Genomic DNA, 24,689 nt, shown 5'->3' on the forward strand with positions numbered 1-24,689 from the left:
ATAAACTTCTGTGAAAATCTGATGAAGTCTATAAACCCGGTGTATGAGTCATGTTTTCAAATGCATAAAATAAAATAAATAGGGTTACAAAGGTGATCAAGTGTATTGAAATCAAATTGTCTTTTAAAAGCATAATTATGGACACCAGGTTAAGAACTCCTGGACTAAATGATCTTTAAGGTTCCTTCTAGCTATTATTCTATTTTTTCTCCCCAAACTTTGTCTGATTCTAATTTCACTATTAACTAATAAGAGTAATACAATTCTATCATGCTTCCCCAGTGGTAGCTTCAACTCTTCACTCTTTAACTTTCTCCCTATCCATATCCAATCTATTCCTAAGATCCTATCAATTTCCACATTGGCAACATTTCCAAGTAAATCCTCTTCCATCCTTCAAGACTGCTACCCCCCTGATGCAAGGCACTCATCAACTCTATGGTTAGACTTTACAATAGCCTCGGTTGAACTTGTTTCAAGTTTCTCCTCCTACCAGTGCATCTCCCACTCAGCTATCAAAGTGATCTTTCTAAAACACAAGAATGACCAGGTCATTATCCTATTCATTCAATTGTCATGAGTCCTTATTACCTTCAGGACCAAACATATAATTTTGTTTTCACTTTAAAATCCTTAATATTTTGGCCCTTTATTTCCTTCCTATTGAAAGAAACTATTTTACTATTATATTTATAACCAATTTTGATTTTGGGATTGTGGCTTTTCTCCTTTATTCTCTATTTTAGATCCCAATTGGTGAAGGAGAAAATCATCTAGAGTTGTTTGCATGGAAAATTATTCCCTATTCAGATTGCTGGAGAGAGCAGAATATCATGGTCAAACTGATGAAAGTTAGATAAGGGGCACCTAGATAAAATTAGGGTTAATTGAAGTCTACTGGCAGCTTCGGGATACAGGGTGTCAAATCGAGCCCTCCTGCAACCCCTTTGGATTCGGTGCAAGGATACAGAGTTAAATGATGTCTAGTAGCAGTGTAAGAGTCCTCTGGAAAGAAATTTAAAGACCCGAAAACCTAGATTAATAAAAGAAGTTTATTTGGCAGTTTGCAAGTAAGGTTATAGGTAGAAAGACACCAAGGCAATGGTTGGCATCGGGAAGACACGAATTCTTGGCATAGCCGGAGTATGCTATGTTTGGGGCTCCTGCAAAGAATGGGCTCCAGTTTCCCTCTTTTTATAATGGGGGATTTTGGTAATTTTGAAAAAGGGCCCATGGGTGAAGTCCCAAATTGTCACCTGGCTGGTTTTGGTCAAGGTTAGAATTTGAATAGAATTGAATGGGCTTTTAGATAAGAAACTTTTTGTGTTGGGGGTGGGGGTTGGGAAACCTGAGCAGATCATTAGAGTGGGTGCTGGGACAGCCCAAGTTAGCTCAGATCCAGTGGGGGCTGGGAAAGCCTGGATATCTCCCATTGGCATTCATGGTTGCTGGGAATTAGAAAGGAATCTTAACCCACATCATTTTTCCCCCTCAAACAGTTAAAAATTAAATTCATTTTAAAAAAGATTTGGGGCAGTGTCCCTCATTTGAGGCGGGGTTGAAGATTTTCTCTAAGGATCTTCAGAGTAGCAGTGTCCCTTTTTCTTTTCCCCCCTCAAACAATCTCCTCCTGATGCATGTGGAAAAGGGGCCATGATTTCCTCTTAACTTCTTGAAGCTGACACGGGTCATAGAGATTTGGGTTTTCAGCCAGGAGGTGAGGCATGAGGTGTGGGGGATGGCAGGAAGGCATCTGGGGAGCATCCCGGTAAGTCGTCCCCAGTCAGTTGCCCAGGCAATGTTCTCCAGGCTGAAGGGCAGCTGAGAAACCAAAGTTTGGAGCCTAGAGAAAAGAGATCTGGGGAACAGATCAAAAGTGAGGTCTCATCCAGGCTGTTGATGGTGACATTCAGGAATGGTGAAATGTAACAGGTCCCCTCTGCAGGCTGCTTGTAAAATGCTGATTACCCATCTAACTATCAAAGAGAAGTAGGAGAAAATGATGAGAGAAAAGATTATTACTCTATAGCAAAAGGTGTGAACTAGCCTGGAGTTTAGTTCTTTTCACTCTCAATTTCCAGGAAAGCTAAGTCAGAAGAGGCAAAAGGCTTTAATATCTATTCAACATAAGAATGCACTGTAAGGTCTTGGAAATCTTTTAACTGTGGCTGCTTTTATTTAAAATAAGGGTTTGGTTTCTCAATCTTCTTAGAAATGTAAGCAAAGATCCTGAGTCTTCCCTTCTAGTTTCCCCAGACTTATGGGGGGGAGGGGGGGAATCAGGCAGAGGGGGTACACAGTGTCAGTGCTGTATACCCAGCTTACCAGCTCATGAGGTGTTCCCTGTGGTGGTCTTTCTTACAGGAGTCTGAGAGAGATTTGTATTTAAAAGAGCACATCTGCTCTGAGTGTTTCTTTCAGGAGGCAGAAGTTGCCCTGAGAAGAAAAGAGCTAGTCTGAGGTTAGAGTTAAGGAAAAAAAAAAACCTAACATCTGTTTCAAGGGCTAAAAGGGTGAGTGGGTCCCCGGTCCATTAGGCTGGGGTTTTTCAGCTTTGAAAGAGACTAGGCTGCTAGGTGTGTCTTGATAGCCTCTTTCTGTCTGAGGGCAGAAGTGTTAAAATGCTAAGGAAGCTCCTTTCATGGTGGGTGGATAGAAATGGAATCCCTTTCAGCTAATCTAATTTGTGTTCAGGATGTGAGGTACAGGTATTTTTCAATCCAAGTGTGTCTCTTGACAGTGTAGAGGTAGGGGAATCATCCCCAAGCACCCCAATTCTATAGCTTTTCATTCTCCTTAACGTCCCCAAGAGAGAGAGAGAGAGAGAGATGAAAAAACTTTAATTTTTTGTCAATTCACAGAAGGATTTACAATTGACATCTCAATATAAATACCCAGCTGAGTGTTTTGAGCTCTACACAGGTCAGCCAAGTCCTGGGAAGCTGCCTATCTCATTTCAATGGTAGAAAGGGTGGGGGTTCATGTTACCTCATGAACAGTCAATCAGAAAGACTGAAATAAACACAGGCTGTAGTATGGAGGACTGGATTGAGTCTCCAGGGAGAGATGACATAATCAGGGGAAGATGGTGTCTTGATAAGACATCCTGATAGCTTAGGATGGAAGAGGCATTCTGATATTCTAAACCTAAGTTCTTTTACACTTATCTGGTCTGATAAGGAGGCCAGGGAGTTTTGGCAGAACTGGGAAGCAGGGAAAGTGAGGCGGCTCTGAGTCAGAACAATTAGGGACACTGTGTTAGGACAATAATAAATAAACCTGACTAAAGGCATAAAAATACAAGGATTTATGGCAAGGACCAGTTTCTCCTTGATAACTCCAGAATTATTAGCATCAAACAGCATTCCTCATTTAGAGGGACACAAAAGTCTCCCTGTTCGAATACTCTGCAGTAGGGGGGCATCTCAACTAGAGATGGACAGTTTAGAGGTCTGTGGTCATTTGTGCTTTAAAGTCAGCCTCTGTTGAGTAGCAGTGTTCAAGGCCATCCTGCTGCCCTAAGAGGGACATCACATGTCTGTCAGAGGCTCTAAAATAGGGAAAAACTGGGGCCTGGAATAGCTTCACCTGTCCCCTTCTCTCTGGAACAGGAGCTGCTAGTAGGACACATATTTCTGAGGAAATTATAAACTTACACCAAGGCAGGCAACTCCAATCTATTAGAATCCTGATATCAAAATGTTGAAATAGTAATTAAGGAACTGGTGTAGCAGGAGGGGAGAAACAGATCAGAGAGACTCCCAGTCCTTGGACAGGTATCTGATTTCTAGTTGTTTCTAAAGAATAATCCCAAAGACTGAATAAGGGATTTCAAAGTTAAAACATAAGCCAGCAAATCATAGTTCACTAAATTTTAATCAAAGAGTAAAATAATTTCCAATTCAGTCTGAATTTAATGATATAGGAAGTAGGGCCGAAATGCCTAAGAAAAATACATCAGTTTTTCCCAATTTCCTTACCAGCTTTAATCAGTTTCTTTCCTCTTCCTTTTTTACACAAATTATCAGATCATACATAACAGACTAGTAAATTTCCTAAAATTGCTTAAACATACAGCAATAGTTAAAGTTTCCTCCATTCAGCAATCGTTAAAATTTCTCTCATACAGCAATAAAGTTTGAAAAAATCCAGTTTTAACAAGTCTTAAAAATAGGTCAATTAACTTAAAGGCGGGTCTATCTTGGCATCTTTTACAAAGCCTCTGTGGAATGTGGGTGTAGAGGAATTCCATGTGGCCCCTTCTCCTCCCCACTCCATTTTCCAAGAGGCAAGGGGATAGGAGAGGCAGCTAGGCTTCACCCCAGGCTAACTAGGTGCTTAGCAGATAGCAGTGGTCAGTTGAAAGACAAAAAATTCTGCCTCAACCAACCTTTAGTGGGTTGAATGTGGGGGTGGTGGAGCATTTGGAAAAGTCAGACTCTAATTGGAGATATGTGACTCCTGAAAAGAAAGTTTGGGGTTGGGTGAGTAGAGAGAGAGAGATTGGAATTCTACCCGGAGTTCATGTGTTGAGATTAAGCTATTTTTCTCAACTCCAGTGTTTGGGTCTGCATTAAGAGACAGCTTAAAGGAGAATCTATTCATATTCAATATGGGCTCCTTGGACTGAAATGCCAGAGAAGCTGAGGCAAGATAGAGATCAGTTTAGGGAAAGTGAAGAAGTAAAAGAGAACTGTGGCACAACAGAAGAGAGAAACAGTCTAGAGAGGAGCCAAATTGAAAATAGTAAAGGAGCTTCCCAATATTTTCTCTCTCCCTTTAGCTCATTTCCCACCTGCAGTCAGGGAACAAAGAAGGAGAAAAAGACAAAAGAAACTATCTTCACTCTCTTAACAATGAATTTAATTTGCCTTGATTCGGATTATTATTACCTAGCCATCATTCCAAAGGTCTTTCTTGAAGCTGCTACCTGGCTAGGGTCAAATTCTAGGAAAGAAATCTTTAATTGTTGGCAGGGGTTATAGAATGACAATCCAGAAAAATAGGAGAGTGTTCTAAGAGAAAAAGGCTTACATGTAAGGTTAGGTAGGAAAGTGAGACAGAGAGAGGCAGAGCAGATATCTAGGTTTTATCTGTCCAGGAGCATGTTAAGTGCCCTGAAGCTAAGGAAAAAAGTGAGCAGTTTAAATTTGGTAGATGAGCTTGCTCTCTGAGAGACCTGAAACTCTCGGCTCCTTTAAGAGCCAGGTAAAAGATCTGGGAGGGGCATGTCCCCCTTCTCTAGCTTGCAGGCAAAGTACCATTTTAAGAGTTTTGAATCCCCAATTTCCCCACTGTACAGTACCCCAAAAAGGCAACAGGATGGGAGCATTTAAAGGGCAGGTTGCCAAGCCACATGGGAGAGGTTTGAGAGAAGAGAGAGAATGGGGGAAGAAAGAGATGTTATCTTACCCAGTGCTTCCCGGATGACAAGGGTTCACCATGGAAATTAAGGGCAGGTAGCTCCTACCTTTTTTCAGGGAGCAGCAGCCGGGTAGAACTCACCCCAATCCAGTGACCTTTCTCCTCATGGCTACAGCCTGAACACTACAGTGGAGTGGGAAAGGGACTCAAACAAAGATTTCTCCCCCAGAATAGAACAGAGATCCTGGTGGCTTGGGACCTCCGAGAATGGTGAGGTCCTCAGAATGGCCATGTGGTGGGGGGGAGGGGTGAAGAAGAGAAACTTTCTCCTGTGGGGAATAGAGGGAGATAAGGTGAAGAACTTACAAGAATATGTGAATTTTTGTCTGTATTTTATTTTCATTATTTCTATGTTTCACCTATGAACTGTATATTATGAGCAGGCCCTTATTTCCTTGAGCCTTGCCCAGCTGTAGCCATATTTATTTAACCTGAGCTGATTACATTTATCAGTATTTGACATATATCGATATTTAGTCTATTAGCTGGACCACTATCTGCTTGATTAAGCCTGAAGGCCTGATTTTCTGTTTCCTAGAAGTGAGGAGATTTTGGGGAAACAGAAACTTTCCATTCCAGTCTCTCCAAATAGTAAGAACCAATTAGCTGCTTTCCCCTCCCCTTCTCAATGCTCTTTTACTTGTCATGTAATTTCTTGTATCTTTACTACTTCTTTAGCCCTCCTACTTTGAGTATTCTCTTTCTTATTTCTCTTATGTTTTAGAGATAGGTTGAGAAGAAAGGAGGGACACAGATATTATTCCCAGAAGAATACTGTGGGAACAGCTGAGAACCCATATTGGTTCTGAGAGCCCTGAAAAGGTTAACTTTCCATTTGATAGCCAAATTATGTCTAATTTTCAGGATTTTAGTTTTTGGAGTTCCAATTTTCAGGGTTCCTGAACCACATGATGAGAATTAGGTAAGGGTTGCTTAAATGAAATTTGGGTTAATTGAATTTTAGTGGCAGGTTTGGGGTACTGGGAGTCAACCTCTGCAACCCCTTTGGGTTAGGCACAAAGATACAGATTTAAATGAGGTCTAGTAGCAGCTCAAGGGTTCTCTGTAAAGGAATTTACAGACCAGAAAACCTAGATTGATAAAAGAGTTTTATTTTGGGGTTTGGTAGTAAGGTTAAAGGTAGAGAGATGCCAGGGCCAGGGCTGGCATTAGGCAGGCAGGCAGGAACCCTTGTTTCAGCCAGGATTAGAATTTGAATAGAATTCAATGGGCTTGCTTATGCTGGGGTAAGGGAGATGGGAAAACCTGAGCAGATCATTAGAATGCAGATCAAAAGGTATGCACAGTTTGATAACTTTTTGGGCATAGTTCCAAATTGCTCTCCAGAATGGTTAGATTCTTTCACAACTGTACCAAAAATGTATCAGTGTCCCAGTTTTCCCACAGCCTCTCTAACATTCATCATTATTTTTTCCTGTCATCTTCACCAATCTGACAGATATGTAGGGGTATCTCAGAGTTGTTTTAATTTGGAATTCTCTGATCAATAGTGATTTGGAACACTCTTTAAAATGTGTGGAAATTTTTTCAATTTCATCATCTGAAAATTGCCTGTTCATATACTTTGACCATTTACTAATTGGAGAATGGTTTGATTTCCTATAAATTAGAGTCAGTTCTCTGTACATTTTGGAAATGAGGCCTTGATCAGAACCTTTCACTGTAAAAATATTTTCCCAATGGGCCAGCTATATGGAGCAGTGGATAAAGCACCAGCCTTGAATTCAGGAGGAACCGAGTTCAAATCTGGTCTCAGACATTTAACACTTCCTAGCTGTGTGACCCTGGGCAAGTCACTTAACCCTAGTCTCAGGAAAAAAAAAATGTATTTTCCCAATTTGTTACTTCCCTTTTAATCTTGTTTGCATTAGTTTTGTTTGTACAAAAGCTTTTTAATTTGATGTAATCAAAATTTTCTATTTAGTAATCAGTAATGATCTGTAGTTCTCCTCTGGTCACAAATTCCTTCCTCCTCCAAATGTCTGAGAGGTAAATTATCCTATGTTCCTCTAATTTATTTATGATCTCATTCTTTATGCTTAAATCATGGACCCATTGTGATCTTATCTTGGTATATGGTGTTTAGTGTGGGTCCATATCTAATTTTTGCCATATTAATTTCCAGTTTTCCCTACAGTTTTTGCCAAATAATGAATTCTTATCCCAAAAGTTGGGATCTTTTGGTTTGTCAAACAATAGATTGCTATAGTTGTACACTATTTTGTCCTGTGAACCTAACTTATTCCACTGATCTGCTAGTCTGTTTCTTAGACAATGCCAAATGTTTTTGATGACTGCTGCTTTATAATACTGTTTTAGATCAGGTACATTCATTTGATTTTTTTTTCTTTAATTCCCTTGAAATTCTCGATCTTTTGTTCTTCCATATGAATTTTGTTGTTATTTTTTCTAGGTTATTAAAATAGCTTCTTGGGAGTCTGATTGGTATAGCACTAAATAAATAGATTAGTTTAGGGAGTATTGTCATCTTATATTTGCTCAGCCCATCCAAGAGCACTTAATGTCTTTCCATTTATTTATATCTTACTTTATTTTTGTGGCCATTGTTTTGTAATTTTGCTCATATAATTCCTGACTTTTCTTTGGTAGATGGATTCCCAAATATATTAAACCAGCCCTGCATTCCTGGAATAAATCCTACTTGATCATAGTGTATTATCTTGGAGATGATTTTCTGAAGTCTTTTTGCTAATATCTTATTTAAGATTTTAGCATCAATATTCATTAAGGAGATTGGTCTATAATTTTCTTTCTCAGTTTTCGATCTACCTGGTTTAGGTATCAGTACCATGTCTGTGTCATAAAAGGAGTTTGGTAGGACTCCTTCATCCCCTATTTTTTCAAATAATTTATATAACATTGGTGCTAATTGTTCTTTAAATGTTTGGTAGAATTCACATGTGAATCCATCTGGCCCTGGGGATTTTTTCCTGGGGAGTTGATTAATAGCTTGTTCTATTTCTTTTTCTGAAATGGGACTATTTAAGCAATTTATCTCCTCCTCTGTTAATCTAGGGAGCCTATATTTTTGGAGGAAGTCATCCATTTCACTTAAGTTATCAAATTTATTGGCATAAAGTTGGGCAAAGTAACTCCTTATTAGTTCTCTAATTTCCTCTTCATTGGTGGAAAGATCCCCCTTTTCATTTGTAAGACTATCAATTTGATTTTCTTCTTTCTTTTTTTTTGATCAAATTTACCAAAGGTTTATCTATTTTATTGGCTTTTTCATAAAACCAACTCTTGGTTTTATTTATTAATTCAATAGTTTTTTTACTTTCAATTTTATTGATTTCTCCTTTTAATTTTTGTATTTCAAGTTTAATTTTTGGTTGGGGGGATTCCCAAATATTTAATACACTCGACAGTTGTTTTGAATGACATTTCTCTTGGTATCTCTAGCTGTTGGATTTTGTTGGTGATGTATAAAAATGCTGAGGATTTATCTGGATTTATTTTGTATCCAGCAACTTTGCTCAACTTGTGAATTATTTCTAATAACTTTTTATTAGAATCTCTGGGATCCTCGAAGTATAGCATCATATCATCTGCAAAGAGTGATAGTTTGATTTCCTCATTACCTACTCTAATTCCTTTAATCTCTTTCTCGACTCTTATTGCTGAGACTAGCATTTCTAATACAATATTGAATAGTGGTGGTGATAGTGGGCAATCTTGTTTCACTCCTGATCTTACTGGGAAAGGTTCCAGTATATCGTCATTACATATGATGCTTACTGATAGTTTTAAATATATGCTGCTGATTATTTTAAGGAATAATCCATTCATTCTTATACTCTCAAGTGTTTTTAGTAGGAATGCATGTTGGATTTTATCAAATGCTTTTTCTGCACTTATTGAGATGATCATATGGTTATTGTTAATTTGATTATTAATATGGTCAATTATACTAATAGTTTTCCTAATATTATAGCAGCCTTGCATTCCTGGTATAAATGGTACTTGATCATGGTGTATTATCCTGGGCATGATTTTCTGTAGTCTTTTTGCTAACATCTTATTTAAGATTTTAGCCTCAATATTCATTAATGAAATGGGTCTATATTTTTCATCCTAAGTTTTCAACCTACCTGATTTGGGTAGCAGTATCATGTCTGTGTCATAAAAGGAGTTTGGTAGGATTCCTTCATTCCCAAATTTTTCAAATTGTTTATATAACATTGGGGTAATTGCTCTTTAAATGTTTGGTAGAATTCACATGTAAATCCATCTGGTTTTGTAAGAGAGTTGATTAATAGCTTGTTCTATTTCTTTTTCTGAAATGGGACTCTTTAAGCAATTTACTTCCATCCTCTGTTACTCTTGGAAGCCTACATTTTTGGAGGTAGTCATCCATTTCACTTAAGTTATCAAATTTATTGGCATAAAGTTGGGCAAAGTAACTCATTATTTCTCTAATTTCCTCTCCATTGGTGGAAAGTTCCCCCTTTTCATTTTTAGGCTAACAATTTGATTTTCCTCTTTCCTTTTTCTGATCAGATTTAGCAAAGGTTTATCTATTTTATAGTTTTTTTTCATAAAACCAACTCTTAGTTTTATTTATTAATTCAATAGTTTTTTTTTAACTTTCAATATTATTAATTTCTCCTTTTAATTTTAGAATTTCAAGTTTAGTATTTTCTTGGGGGTTTTAATTTGGTCTTTTTCTAGCTTTTTAAGTTGCAAGCCCAATCATTGATCTTCTCTTTCTCTATTTTATTTAAGTAAGCCTCTAAAGATATAAAATTTTCCCTTATTCCTGTTTTAGCTGTATCCCACAAATTTTGCTATGATGTCTCATCATTGTCATTATGTTGGGTGAAATTATTTATTGTTTCTATAATTTGCTGTTTCACCCAATCATTCTTTAAGATGAGATTAGTTTCCAATTACTTTCTGGTCTATTTATCCCTAAATTCTTATTGAATGTAGTTTTTATTGCATTGTGATCTCAGAAGAAAGCATGTACTATTTCTGCTTTCCTGCATTTAAATTTGAGATATATGGTCTATTTTTGTATAGTTTCCATGAACTGCTGAGTGGAAAGTATTTTCTTTTCTATTACCATTTAGTTTTCTCCAAAGATCTATCATACCTAATTTTTCTATTGTTATATATACCTCTTTAATTTCTTTCTTATTTGTTTTGTTGTTTGATTTATCTAATTCTGAGAGTGCAAGTGTGAGATCTCCCACTATTATAGTTTTGTTGTCTATTTATTCTTGCAACTCTCTTTTTTTAATTAATTTTATAATTATATATATTTTTCATAGTACATATGCATGAGTAATTTTATTATAACATTATCCCTTGTATTCATTTTTCCAAATTTCCCCCTCCCTCCCCTAGATAACAGGCAATTTCATACATTTTACATGTGTTACAGTATAACCTAGATACAATATATATATGTATATCCAATTTTCTTGTTGCATGTTAAGAATTGGATTCTGACGGTATAAGTAACCTGGGTAGAAAGACTGTAGTGCTAACAGTTTACATTCAATTCCCAGTGTTCCTTCTCTGGGTGTAGTTGTTTCTGTCCATCATTGATCAACTTGAAGTGAGTTGCATCTTCTTTATGTTCAAGATATCCACTTCCACCAGAATATCTCTTCATACAGTATTGTTGTTGAAGTGGATAGTGATCTGATTCTGCTCATTTCACTCAGCATCAGTTCATGTAAGTCTCTCCAAAACTTGATGCATTCCTCCTGCTGGTCATTTCTTACAGAGCAATAATATTCCATAACCTTCATATACCATAATTTCCCAACCATTCTCCAATTGATGGACATCCACTCATTTTCCAGTTTCTAGCCACTAAGAAAAGAGCTGCCACAAACATCTTGGCACATAGAGGTCCCTTTCCCTCTTTAGTATTTCTTTGGGATATAAGCCCAGTAGTAGCATTCTTGCAACTCCCTTAACTTCTCCTTTAGGAATTTAGATGCTATACCACTTGGTACATATATGTTTAGTATTGATATGGCTTCATTTTCTATGCTACCCTTTAGTAAGATATAGTTTCCTTCCTTATCTCTTTTGATTAGATCAATTTTTGCTTTTGATTGATCTGAGATAAGGCCCTGCTTTTTTGACTTCACTTGAAGCATAATAGATTCTGTTCCAGACTTTTAGCTTTACTCTGTAAGTATCTCCCTGCTTTAAATGTTTTTCTTGTAAGCAACATATTGTAGGGTTCTGATTTTTGATACAGTCTGCTATCTGACTCTGCTTAATGGGAAGTTCATCCAATTCACATTTACAGTTAAAATTACTGATTCTGTGTTTCCTGCCATCATATTATCCCCAGATTATGCATTTTTCCCTCGTGCCTGAGTCATTTGCAAATGGGATAGGAGCAGAGAACTACAAGGCCTAGCTGAACTAAAGAGAACAACAAATGAAAGTTTTAAGACATTTTAAAGTTAAGAGACCCAACTTTGTGCCATGACTAAATGGAAAAGGTTCAATCCTTCGCTAGTTAATGAATCAGATAAAAGAATACCAACTGTGATTCCTGAGGGGAGGACATAAAGAGCTAGATAAAACCACTGTGGATAGAGTTTGAGTAAAAAAAAAAAAGTATCTGTCTAAAAAAACCCCAAGAATTAACAGCTCCAGTATGGAAAAGAAAAATAAAGATTTTTAAAACAGAAAATATAATTAAGTACATATGAAAACATATAAAGTAGTATTAAATCATACTTCTATAACTCTTTAGATTACAAAGTACCTGTGTTTCCACAACTCTGTTGTTAGGAGTATTACTAGGTGCTAACTCGGTTGTCTGGTACTTAACAATTCTCTAGTTCTGTGAATTCAGCGTTCACCCTTTTAAAGGAGTTCACACCTGTGAAGGAATTCACACCTTTACAGTAGTTTGCTCATTGGTTCTGTAAGGAGTTGTCACAATCTCCTGGATTCTCTGGGAAGATATAAGGAGCCTACATTGAATGGGAAAGTCAGTCTGCATTGGGTCAAGGAGAAGATCTGGACTTGAATTCCTGGCTGTTTTGGGATTATTGACCTGAAACTAAAACTAAGGCTGTCTGTAGAAGGTCCACAAGAGGTCTGCTCCCCAGGAACCATTGCAATTTGGAGAAAATAGAACACGAGAATAGATGAAGATTTTCTCTAAATCATTTTTGATTGGAGAAATATAAACCAAAAGAGATTTCAGATGTCATATGACACCAAGAAGACTGGCTAAAATGACAGAGAGAGAGAAGAGAGAGAAAGAAGAGACAGAAGAGACAGAGATAGAGAGAGAGCACAAGTACAAGTGTGTGCTAGAAACCTCCAAAATTTTCCCAGTTAAAATGGACAAAAGGTATGGGAACATGAAAAAGATGCTGGACATAATTCATTGGTGGGGCATGCCCTCACAGTGGCAGGTTTTCTCCCCCCTGTCAGTCTTATCGAGTGCCTTCTGGAGTGCAAAGGAACGGAAAATAGACCCTTCTGGCTGGGATGTTCCAGGACAGAGCAGAAACAAAAAGTTTTCTACCTACAGCAAGAACCTCTCAGCAACACAGGGGCAAGCCAGCTCCTCTCACCAGGTGACAAGTTTCACGGGTGTTGCTTCCACCTCATCCTTCCAGAGCAGTCAGACCCTCACTCACAGAGGCAATGTTTCTTGGCTGGAGCCTTATCAAAAATGTGGATTGAAGAGAAAAAGTGAGGAGGTGGACAACAATGGTAACATGAAAATCACAGAAGAACATCCCCCTCTCATGCTGGAGACCAGGAATCTGGTGGATCCTGCTGCCACAACCACCACCGTGACCACAAAGACCAGCAGTTCCAGCAGAGAATAGATTGGATATGGATAGGGACAAATTTAGTTGAAGCTACCACTGATGGAATAGTATTACTCTTCTTAGTAATAGGGAAATTTGAATCAGACAAAGTTTGGGAACAAAAAATATTAAGTTTAGTTTTGGTCATAATCTTCTTTTAGCTTTTATTTTAAATATATGCATAGTTTTCAACATTCTCCCTTGCAAAACTTTGTATTCCAAGTTTTTTTCCCTTCCCTTCCCTCAACCTTTTAGACAGCAAGCAATCTAATATATATACATACTAAACATGTGTAATTGTTCTATACCTATTTCCATATTAGGTCAGGATCACTTTTATCACAATAGGCAGTTGGATCACTTACTTGTTAAATCATGAGACTACTAGGAATGAACCCGAAGCGATTTTCTGAATTGTATTGCTTGAGAAGATACTTTGAAGATTCCCAAGGAAACATTGGAAAGTTTAAGAAAGAAAGCATGAGGAGCTTAGAAAGAGGTTACCCCCAAAGTGAATCACATTGTAAGAGACCACCCCCCTCAAAAGAAAACATTATTTATTAACACTGGAGGATGTTACTTGGGTCTAGGCTAGAAAGAAGTTCAAAAATTGTGTTTGGGTTTGAATTATGATAAGTCTCAAGCATCTGACTCTCTAAAGGATTATAACTCACTCTTCCATCAGCTGAGAAGCTTTTGGGGATGGACAGCAATATGAGAGAGAATACAATGGCTATGTAAAAATTATGATGTCATGTAAAACCACACTTGGGGGTCACTTTCCTTACAATGTTACACTTGGCATTTGTTATTTTTTTTTGAAAAGGTGTGGACCCCAGCAAGACTCCTAAAAACAGGACTGCTGGCTGACAGAGGCAAAGAAAAAACCGAATACTAAGTACTTGAGCTCTTCCTTGCCTGCTCAGATGGATGTGCTTCCAATCAGGAGTCTTTTCTTAATTGCCAGATTTGGATCATCCTTGAGCACTAATCACTTTTCCAGGCCCATGTCTTGCTTAGCTCTACTAGCCTGAACAAGTGGCCCAGGGCCTGGTAGGCTGTTGTAGTTCTGTGGAAGCAATGTTCATGTGAGCAAATACTAGATCTGGAAATGTTAATTTGTTTATTCATTTTACCCAGCAAGCACACATTAAGCATCTAATGTATGTAGAGCACTATGCTTGATATCGAGAGATATAGACATTTTAGATAACACTTTGTAAAAAATGATTTGGTCTTCATGAAGTTTACAGTCTTGTAGCTGGGGCAATGGCAAGGAAGGAGAAAAGTTAAGAATGTGTCTAGAAGTGAAATTTTACTTGGGATGAAATGCCACGTGGTGGAAGATTTTTTGAGCCGAAGACTGACATAAATATCAGTCTACTAACATGATATGAAGGATAAATTCGAGAAAGTGGGCAGTGGTAGAAAAACATGTTAGGTGGCCATTGTAATGTCAATGTAGCTGGAGAGGGTTGGTAGAATCAAAAATTCAGAAAGCATATTAAGGATAGAAGGAAAATTGGGGATGAAGGATAAATCCTTGAGCTCAGCCTTTAATAAAGAAATTTGTCCTTAAGTAATGAGAGTATTGAGCTAAGAAACTACATCTACCAAAGAGGACTGAGTATATGGTATAGCAGATCACTGTACTGGAGACAGGGATTCTGGATTCAAATTTTCCTCAGATCACATGAGACAACATTGTAAAACACTTCATACAGGGCCTGGCACATAGTAGGTGCTTAACCAATATTGTTCCCTGCCTTAACCCTAGATACTAACTATATCCAAAGGGTCTGAATTCAAATTTTGCCTGAAATCAAATGAGAAAATAGTTGTGAAGTACTTAGCACTGTGTCTGCCCAAAAGTAGATGCTCACCAAATATTTGTTCCCTTCTCTGCCCCTTACCCTGAGATTCTGTGTGACTCTGTGATTTAGCCTCTCTGTGCCTTAGTTTCCTTATGTGTAAAATGAGGTAGCAAGATAGTGACTTGACTTCTGTCTCTAAGTCCATTTTATGCATTTATTCTATATTCCATAATATTTTCCATGTTAGTTTCCATCTGGTGGTATCACCTTTATTAGGCAATAAGTTCCTTGAGGGCATAATTCCTGTTCTGTTCCTGTCCTTAAGGAGCTTACATTTAGAATGGTAGAAGCTACTGGTCTCAAAGCCCTGTGGGAAATATAACTGAGTCAAAGAGTGTCTTTACTTGGAAATAGTCTTAGCTGGACATACCCTTACAAAATTCCAATATTTGAGAGCTAGAATGAACCTCAGAGTCCAGGAGTTCTTAACGTGGGGTGCCTAAAGTTGTTTTTAAAAGACATTTTGATTATTATAATTCAAGACAGTTGATCTCCTTTGTAAGCCTATTTCTTTGCTTTTATGCATTTGAAAACATGACTGAAAGACCGGGTTCATAGACTTCCCCAGATTTTTCACAGAAGTGTATGCCATCAAAAGGGTGAGAATCCTTGTGAGAATCTAGTTTTGTTTCATAGGAGAGGAAAAAGAAAAGTCCCTCGGATAAGGTCATACCCTTAATAAGTGTCAGAGAAAGGACTTGGGTCCATTAAGGGGAATAAGCAGATTACCTTATACTTTGTAGGTATTCAGTAAAAGCCAAATTGAATTGAATATAAACTGAGGTGGCATTTGCAAATGGGATAGGAGCACAGAACCACAAGACCTAGATGAACTAAAGAGAACCAAAAATGAAAGGTTTAAAACATTTTAAAGTCATGAGACCTGACTTTGTGCCATGACTAAATGGCAAAGGTGGGTTCCCTAGCTAGTTAATGAATCAGAAAAAAAAGAATACCAACTGTGATTCCTGAGGGAAGGGTAGAAAGGGCTAGATAAAACCACTGGGGATAGAGTTTAGGGAACAAAAAGGATCTGTCTAAAGAAGACCAAGAAGCAAAAGCTCCAGGATGGAAAAGAATAATAAAGGTTTGTAAAACAGAAAATATAATGAGGTACATATAAAAATCTTTAAATGAGTGTTAGAGCATACTTCTATAACTCTTGAGATTACAAAATACCTGTGTCTCCACAGCTCCATGGTTAGGATTATTCTGAGTTGCTAAGTTGGTTGTCTGGTACTTAACAATTCTCTACCTCATTGAACTCAAAGTTCACACCTGTAAAGAGTTGACACCTGTCAAGGAGTTGACACCTGTAAAAGAGTTGACAATCCACTGGGATTGGCCAGCAGCTGGGAGAGTGGAGGAATGGGCACTCACATTGCAGCCAGTACAGAAGCTTTATGCAGCAGTCCTCTCTGCTGACAAACCATGTGATTGTGGCCACGGCTCAGCCCCTCAACGTTGGAGCACCTCATGTTGTCAGGCAGCAGCAGTCAAGTGCCTTTTCCTCCAAGAAGTACAAGCAGCCGGCCCCAGCTCAGGCCCAGACTGTCTCTACATTGGATGTCTTACCTACTCAAGTCTCCTCACTGATTGGGAGCAGCTCACTCCGTACCAGCTCTTCCTATAATCCCCAGGTCTCTGTGCATGATCAGCCTGTCCTCATCCCACCTAGTAACAATCCTAACACTCTATGAGGCAAAGCTAGAACATTCATTCATGTGCTTTCTTTTAATGTTTGCTTGCATTTTATTTTCTTTCTCAGGAGTTTTTTGTTTTTTCCTTCTTGATCCTATTTTCTTGTACAGCCAGATAACTGTATAAATAAATAAATAAACAAACAAATATATATATATATATATATATATATATATATATATATATATATATATATATATATATATGTGCATATATATAATTTTACATATTTTAACGTATTTAACAATATTTAATGTATTGGACTACCTGTCTTCTAGGGGAGGGTTTGAAGAAAAGGAAGGGAAAATGTGGAGCTAAAGGTCTTTCAAGGCTCAATGTTGAAAAATTTCTGATGAATATGTTTTTTGTAAATAAAAAGCTTTAATTAAAAAAAAAAATAAAGAAGTTACCTACCACTAAAAAAAGAGGTAGCAGGATGTAATCCCCCTTATTTTATAGAGGATGCTGAAGAGGATGAAGATTCCTTTGTAATTCCTAGCCCCTATGAATCCCAATGGGATTTATCTGGACTCTTCCAGCCCCACCGGATCTGTGCTAACTTAGGTTGTCCCAGCTCCCATTCTGCTCTGGTTTCCCTAACACCTCACCCCTAACACAAATACTTTCTTATATAAAAACCCATTGAATTCTATTCAAATTTTAATCCTGGCTGAAACCAGCCAGGAGCCAACCTGGGACTCTACCCTCAGGCCCCTTTCATGATTACCAAAAGCCCCTCATTATAAAAAGAGGGAAACTGGAGCCCACTCTTTGCAGGAGCCCCAAACATAGCATACTCCGGCAATGCCAAGTGTTCCTATCTTCCCGGAGCCAGCCCTGGCCCTAGCATCTTTCTACCTTTACCCTTACTTCCAACCCCCAAAATAAACCTCTTTTATCGATCTATGTTATGGGGTATGTAATTTCCTTTACATAGAACTGCTGCACCTGTGGCAGGAGTTGCCCAGCTGAGTGTCTCCTTGCAGCCTGGACCTACTCAAATTTGCACTCCGACTGTTCTGTTCTGGCAGACTTTTGTCATGTGTCCACCTGCTTTTAAAACTGAACTCCATTTAATTCATTTAATTCTCATTTAATTCTGTATCTTTGTGCCCAATTCAAAGATGTTGCAGGACAGCTATATTTGACTCCCTATACCCCAAACCTGGCACTAGACCTCAATTAACCCTAATTTCATTTAGAACCCCAAAAAGTGGAACCCTGAAAACTAAATATAACTTGCCCATTAAACAGAATCTTAACCTACTCAGGTTAAGATTCTTTCTCAGTGAAAATTGAGAAAGAAAACTATAGACCAATTTCCTTAACGAATATTGATGCTAAAATCTTAAATAAGATATTAACAAAAAGACTACAGAAAATCATCCCCAGGATGACACACCATGAACAAGTAGGATTTATACCAGGAATGCAGGGCTGGTTTAATATTAGGAAAATCATAAGTATAATTGACCATATTAAAAATTAAAGTAACAATAACCATATGATCATCTCATTAGATGCAGAAAAAGCATTTGATAAAATCCAACATGCATTCCTACTAAAAACACTTGAGAGTGTAGGAATAAATGGATTATTCCTTAAAATAGTCAGGAGCATATATTTAAAAACATCAGTAAACATCATATGTAATGGGGATAAACTATAACCTTTCCCAGGAAGATCAGGAGTGAAACAAGGTTGCCCACTGTCACCATCACTATTTAATATTGTACTAGAGATGCTAGCTTCGGCAATAAGAGTCGAGAAAGAGATTCAAGGAATTAGAGTAGGTAATGAGGAAATCAAACTATCAGTCTTTGCAGATGATATAATGGTACACTTAGAGAACTCCAGAGTTCTGAATAAAAAGCTATTAGAAATAATTCAGATCTTTAGCAAAGTTGCAGGATACAAAACAAATCCACATAAATCCTCAGCATTGTTATACATCTCCAACAAAATCCAACAGCAAGAGATACAAAGAGAAATTCCATTCAAAACAACTGTGGAGAGTATAAAATATTTGGGAATCCATCTGCCAAAGAACAGTCAGCTATTACATGAGCAAAATTACAAAATGCTTGCCAAAAAAATAAAGTCAGATTTAAATAAATGGAAAGACATTAAGTGCTCGTAGATAGGCTGAGCAAATATAATACTCCACAAACTAATCTATTTACTTGGTGCTATACCAATCAGACTCCAAAGAAACTATTTTAATGACATAGAAAAAATAGCAACAAAATTCATAGGGAAGAATAAAAGGTTGAGAAGTTCAAGGGAATTAATGAAAGAAAAGTCAGATTAAGGTGGACTAGGTTTTCAATTTCTATGTTTTTAAATTACCTGGACCAGACTTTCAGGGCTTTATAAAGAAAAAGAAAAAAAAAAAAAAAAAGAAAGATTCCCATTAAATTTAAAGATTCTAATGAAGAATTTAAGTAATGCCTATTCTATATTCAGGGATGCTCTAGCCTCAGTGGGAAATTATTATTATTATCATTATTACTGACATTTACATAGGCCTTAAAGTTTCTAAAGTGATTTATACACATCTCATTTTCAGTACACTAAAAAAAGAATGCCTACTCTTTGCAGATGATATAATGGTACACTTAGAGAACCCCAAAAACTCTGCTTAAAAAGCTAGTAGAAATAATTCAGAATGTTAGCAAAGTTACAGGATACAAAATAAAACCACATAAATCCTCAGCATTTTTATACATTACCAACACAATCCAACAGCAAGAGATACAAAGAGAAATTCCATTCAAAATAACAATTGATAGTATAAAATATTTGGGACTATATCTACCAAAGGAGAGTAAGGAATTACATGAGCAAAACTACAAAACACTGACCACAAAAATACAGCCAGATTTAAATAATTGGAAAGACATTAAGTGCTCTTGGATAGGCCTAGCGAATATAATCAAGATGACAATACTCCCTAAACTAATCTATTTATTTAGTGCTATACCAATCAGACTCCCAAGAAACAAGATAGTAAATAAAAATAGCAATCTAGGGTTTGACAAACTCAAAGATACAACTTTTGGCATAAGAATTCATTATTTGGCAAAAGCTGTTGGGAAAACTGGAAATTAGTATGGTTATTTGACTATTTTACTTTGTTTTTGGATGATTCCATTCCATGAGGAAAAAAAGGAGATAAGGAACTAGGGAAAAAAATATCTAAAAGAGTGGAAACCCTTAGTTTTCTGTTCACTTTGCCTTAGGTACTGCTGCCCCTATATCACCAGTTCAGCCTGAACTGGAAGTCCTGAAGCAATCTTTTTTTTGTTTTTACTATGTTTTATCTTTGAAACTCCTAATTCTGTGGCATTGCCCTGGCAGACTCAACTTTTGGGACTATTTTGTTTTTAGGAAATCTCCAAGATAGAGACACCTGTCTTAGGACTGGCAGTCTCAAGCTCTGTAATTTCAGTTTTTTTTTTCTTTTTAAAATTAATTTTATAATTATAAATTTTTTTGACAGTATATGCATGGGTAATTTTTTTACAACAGTATCCCTTGTACTCCCTTCTGTTCCAAATTTTCCCCTGCTTCCCTCCATCTCCTCCTTTAGATGGCAGGCATTCCCATACATGTTAAATGTATTATAGTATATCCTAGCTACAATATGTGTGAAGAACTGAATTTTTGTTGTTCTTTTGTTGTTGCACAGGAAGAATTGAATTCAGAGGGTAAAAATATCCTGGTAAGAAAAAACAAAAAATGCAAATAGTTTACACTCATTTCCCAGTGTTTCTTCTCTGGGTGTAGCTGATTCTGTCCATCATTGATCATTTGGATCTGAGTTAGATCTTCTCTTTGTTGAGAGAGGTCAGCCCAGAAACAACTCCGCTATCAAGGACCACATATCAATAGCCTCCCCAAAGGGCAGTCCAAGAATGATTTCAGGAGCCCTGTAGTAGTGTGTCTGTATGTAGGAGGAGCACACAGCTTTGGATACATGCCTGGCAGAGCCAAAGTCAATGACCTTGAGGCGGTATGGTTGCTGCACAGGATCCACCAGCATGATGTTTTCTGGCTTTAGGTCCATATGAATCAGGCAAAGGTTCTTGAGCTTCCTGAGAGCTGTAGCCACCTGCTGTAGGATGGGCCAGATGTACTTGAGCTGCAGTGGACGAAACTTGTTCTGCTTTAGGAAATCATACAGGTTCTGTTCCAGCATCTCAAACACCAAGCAGGTGTGATTCTGGTGCTGGAAGCACTCATAAAAACGGATAAAATTGGATTCATCAATATTCTCCTTGTTTAGGTGGGAAAGGATGTTCATTTGAAACTGGCCCTGTTGGGCATGGGAAGGATGGTTTTTCAAGATCTTAATGGCAACAATTTCCTTGGTACTCTGCTTCCAGCACTTGGCCACCTGCCCAAATGTCCCTTGGCCCAAGAATTCTAGGACTTGGTAACTGTTGGTCATGGAATAAAGGATTTTATGCTGGACCAGCTGGTAATCCCCTTCTCTGCTGGAACTGCTGGTCTTGGTGGTCATGGTGGTGGTCGTGGCAGCGGCACCCAACACAGTCCTGTTCTGCAGCATGAGAGGGGGATGTTCTTCTGTGATTTGCATGTTAGCATTGTTGTCCACCTCCTCACTTTTTCTCTTCAATCCACATTTTTGATAAGGCTCCAGCCAAGAAACATTGCCTCTGTGAGTGAGGGTCTGACTGCTCTGGAAGAATGAGGTGGCAGCACCACCCGTGAAACTTGTCACCGGGTGAGAGGAGTTGGCTTGCCCCTGTGTGGCTGAGAGGTTCTTGCTGTAGGTAGAATACTTTTTGTTGCTGTTCTGTCCTGAAACATCCCAGCCAGAAGGGTCTATTTTCCATTCCTTTGCACTGCAGAAGGCACTCAATGAGACTGACAGGGGGGAGAAAACCTGCCACTGTGAGGGCATGCCCCACCAGTGAATTATGTCCAGCATCTTTTTTATGTTCCCATACCTTTTGTCCATTTTAACTGGGAAAATTTCGGAAGTTTCTAGCACACACTTGTACTGTGCTCTCTCTCTCTCTCTGTCTCTTCTGTCTCTTCTCTCTCTCTCTTCTCTCTTTCTGTCATTTTAGCCAGTCTTCTTGGTGTCATATGACATATGAAATCTCTTTTGATTTATATTTCTCTAATCAAAAATGATTTAGAGAAAATTTTCATCTATTCTGATGTTCTATTTTCTCCAAATTGCAATGGTTCCCTGGGAGCAGACCTCTTGGGGACCTTCTAAAGCCAGTCTTAGTTTTAGTTTCAGATCAATAATCCCAAAACATAGCTAGGAATTCAAGTCCAAATCTTCTCCTTGGCGCAATGCAGACTGACTTTCCCATTCAATGTTGGCTCCTTATATCTTCCCAGAGAATCCAGGAGCTTGTGACAACTCCTTACAGAACCAATGAGCAAACTACTGTAAAGGTGTGACCTTCTTTAAAGGTATGAATTCCTTTAAAAGGGAGAACTATGAATTCACAGAGCTAGAGAATTGTTAAGTACCAGACAACCGACTTAGCACCTAGTAATAATCCTAACAATAGAGTTGTGGAAACACAGGTACTTTGTAATCTAAAGAGTTATAGAAGTATGATTTAATACTACTTTAAATATTTTCATATGTGCTTCATTATATTTTCTGTTTTAAAAATCTTTAGTTTTCGTTTTCATCCTGGAGCTTTTAATTCTTGGGTTTTTTTTAGACAGATACTTTTTTTTTTTTTTTTTTACCCAAACTCTATCCATAATGGTTTTATCTAGCTCTTTATGTCCTTCTCTCAGGAATCACAGTTGGTATTCTTTTTTCTGATTCATTAACTAGCTAGGGATTGAACCTTTTCTATTTAGTCATGGCACAAAGTTGGGTCTCTTGACTTTAAAATGTCTTAAAACTTTCATTTGTTGTTCTCTTTAGTTCAGTTAGGCCTTGTGGTTCTATCATAAACTTCTGTGAAAATCTGGTGAAGTCTATAAACCGGGTGTATGAGTCATGTTTTCAAATGCATAAAATAAAATAAATAGGGTTACAAAGGTGATCAAGTATATTGAAATGTAATTATCAAATTGTCTTTTAAAAGCATATTTATGGACACCAGGTTAAGAACTCCTGGACTAAATGATCTTTAAGGTTCATTCTAGCTATTATTCTATTTTTTTCTCCCCAAACTTTGTCTGATTCTAATTTCACTATTACTACTAAGAGTAATACAATTCAATCATGCTTCCCCAGTGGTAGCTTCAACTCTTCACTCTTTAACTTTCTCCCTATCCATATCCAATCTATTCCTAAGATCCTATCAATTTTTATATTGGCAACATTTCCACGTAAATCCTCTTCTATCCTTCAAGACTGCTACCACCCTGATGCAAGGCACTCATCAACTCTATGGTTAGACTATTACAATAGCCTCTAGTTGAACTTGTTTCAAGTTTCTCCTCATACCAGTGCATCTCCCACTCAGCTATCAAAGTGATCTTTCTGAAACACAAGAATGACCATGTCATTATCCTATTCACTCAATTGTTATGAGTCCTTATTACCTTCAGGACCAAACATATAATTTTGTTTTCGCTTTAAAATCCTTAATATTTTGGCCCTTTATTTCCTTTCTATTGAAAGAAACTATTTTACTATTATATTTATAACCAATTTTGATTTTGGGATTGTGGCTTTTCTCCTTTATTCTCTATTTTAGATCCCAATTGGTGAAGGAGAAAATTATCTAGAGTTGTTTGCATGGAAATTTATTCCCTATTCAGATTGCTGGAGAGAGAGCAGAATCTCATGGTCAAACTGATGAGAGTTAGATAAGGGGTTCCTAGATGAAATTAGCGTTAATTGAAGTCTACTGGCAGCTTCAGGATACAGGGATTCAAATAGAGCCCTCCTGCAACCCCTTTGGATTCAGTGCAAGGTTACAGAGTTAAATGATGTCTAGTAGCAGTGTAAGAGTCCTCTGGAAAGTAATTTAAAGACCCGAAAACCTAGATTAATAAAAGATGTTTATTTAGGGGTTTGCAAGTAAGGTTATAGGTAGAAAGACACCAAGGCAAGGGTTGGCATCGGGCAGACACGAATTCTTGACATAGCCAGAGTATGCTATATTTGGGGCTCCTGCAAAGAATGGGCTCCAGTTTCCCTCTTTTTATAATGGGGGATTTTGGTAATTTTGAAAAAGGGCCCATGGGTGGAGTCCCAGATTGGCACCTGGCTGGTTTTGGCCAAGGTTAGAATTTGAATAGAATTGAATGGGTTTTTAGATAAGGAACTGTTTGTTTTGGGGTGGGGGTTGGGAAACCTGAGCAGATCATTAGAGTGGGTGCTGGGACAGCCCAAGTTAGCTCAGATCCAGTGGGGGCTGGGAAAGCTGGATATCTCCCACTTGCATTCATGGTCGCTGGGAATTAGAAAGGAATCTTAACCCACATGATTTTTCCCCTTCAAACAGTTAAAAATTAAATTCATTTAAAAAAAAGATTTGGGGCAGTGTCCCTCATTTGAGGCAAGGTTGAAGATTTTCTCCAAGAATCTTCAGAGTATCGGTGTCCCTTTTTCTTTTTCCCCCTCAAACAATGTCCTCCTGATGTATGTGGGAAAATGGGCGATGATTTCCTCTTAACTGCTTGGAGCTGACAAGGGTCATAGACATTTAAGGTTTCAGCCAGGAGGTGAGGAGTGAGGTGTGAGGGATGGCAGGAAGGCGTCTGGGGAGTATCCCGGTAAGTCGTCCCCTGTCAGTTGCCCAGGCAATGTTCTCCAGGCTGAAGGGCAGCTGAGAAACCAAAGTTTGGAGCCTAGAGAAAAGAGATCTGGGGAACAGATCAAAAG

The 24,689-nt window shown here is 37.9% G+C and overlaps 1 pseudogene; it reads right to left on the reverse strand.

Moving 5' to 3' along the window:
- Window positions 1-20,696: 20,696 nt before the first annotated feature.
- LOC141562156 (homeodomain-interacting protein kinase 1 pseudogene) lies at window positions 20,697-21,833 on the reverse strand (annotated as a pseudogene).
- Between the last annotated feature and the right edge of the window lie 2,856 nt (window positions 21,834-24,689).

This window comes from Sminthopsis crassicaudata, chromosome 3, assembly GCF_048593235.1.
Source record: "Sminthopsis crassicaudata isolate SCR6 chromosome 3, ASM4859323v1, whole genome shotgun sequence".
NCBI lineage: Eukaryota > Metazoa > Chordata > Mammalia > Dasyuromorphia > Dasyuridae > Sminthopsis > Sminthopsis crassicaudata.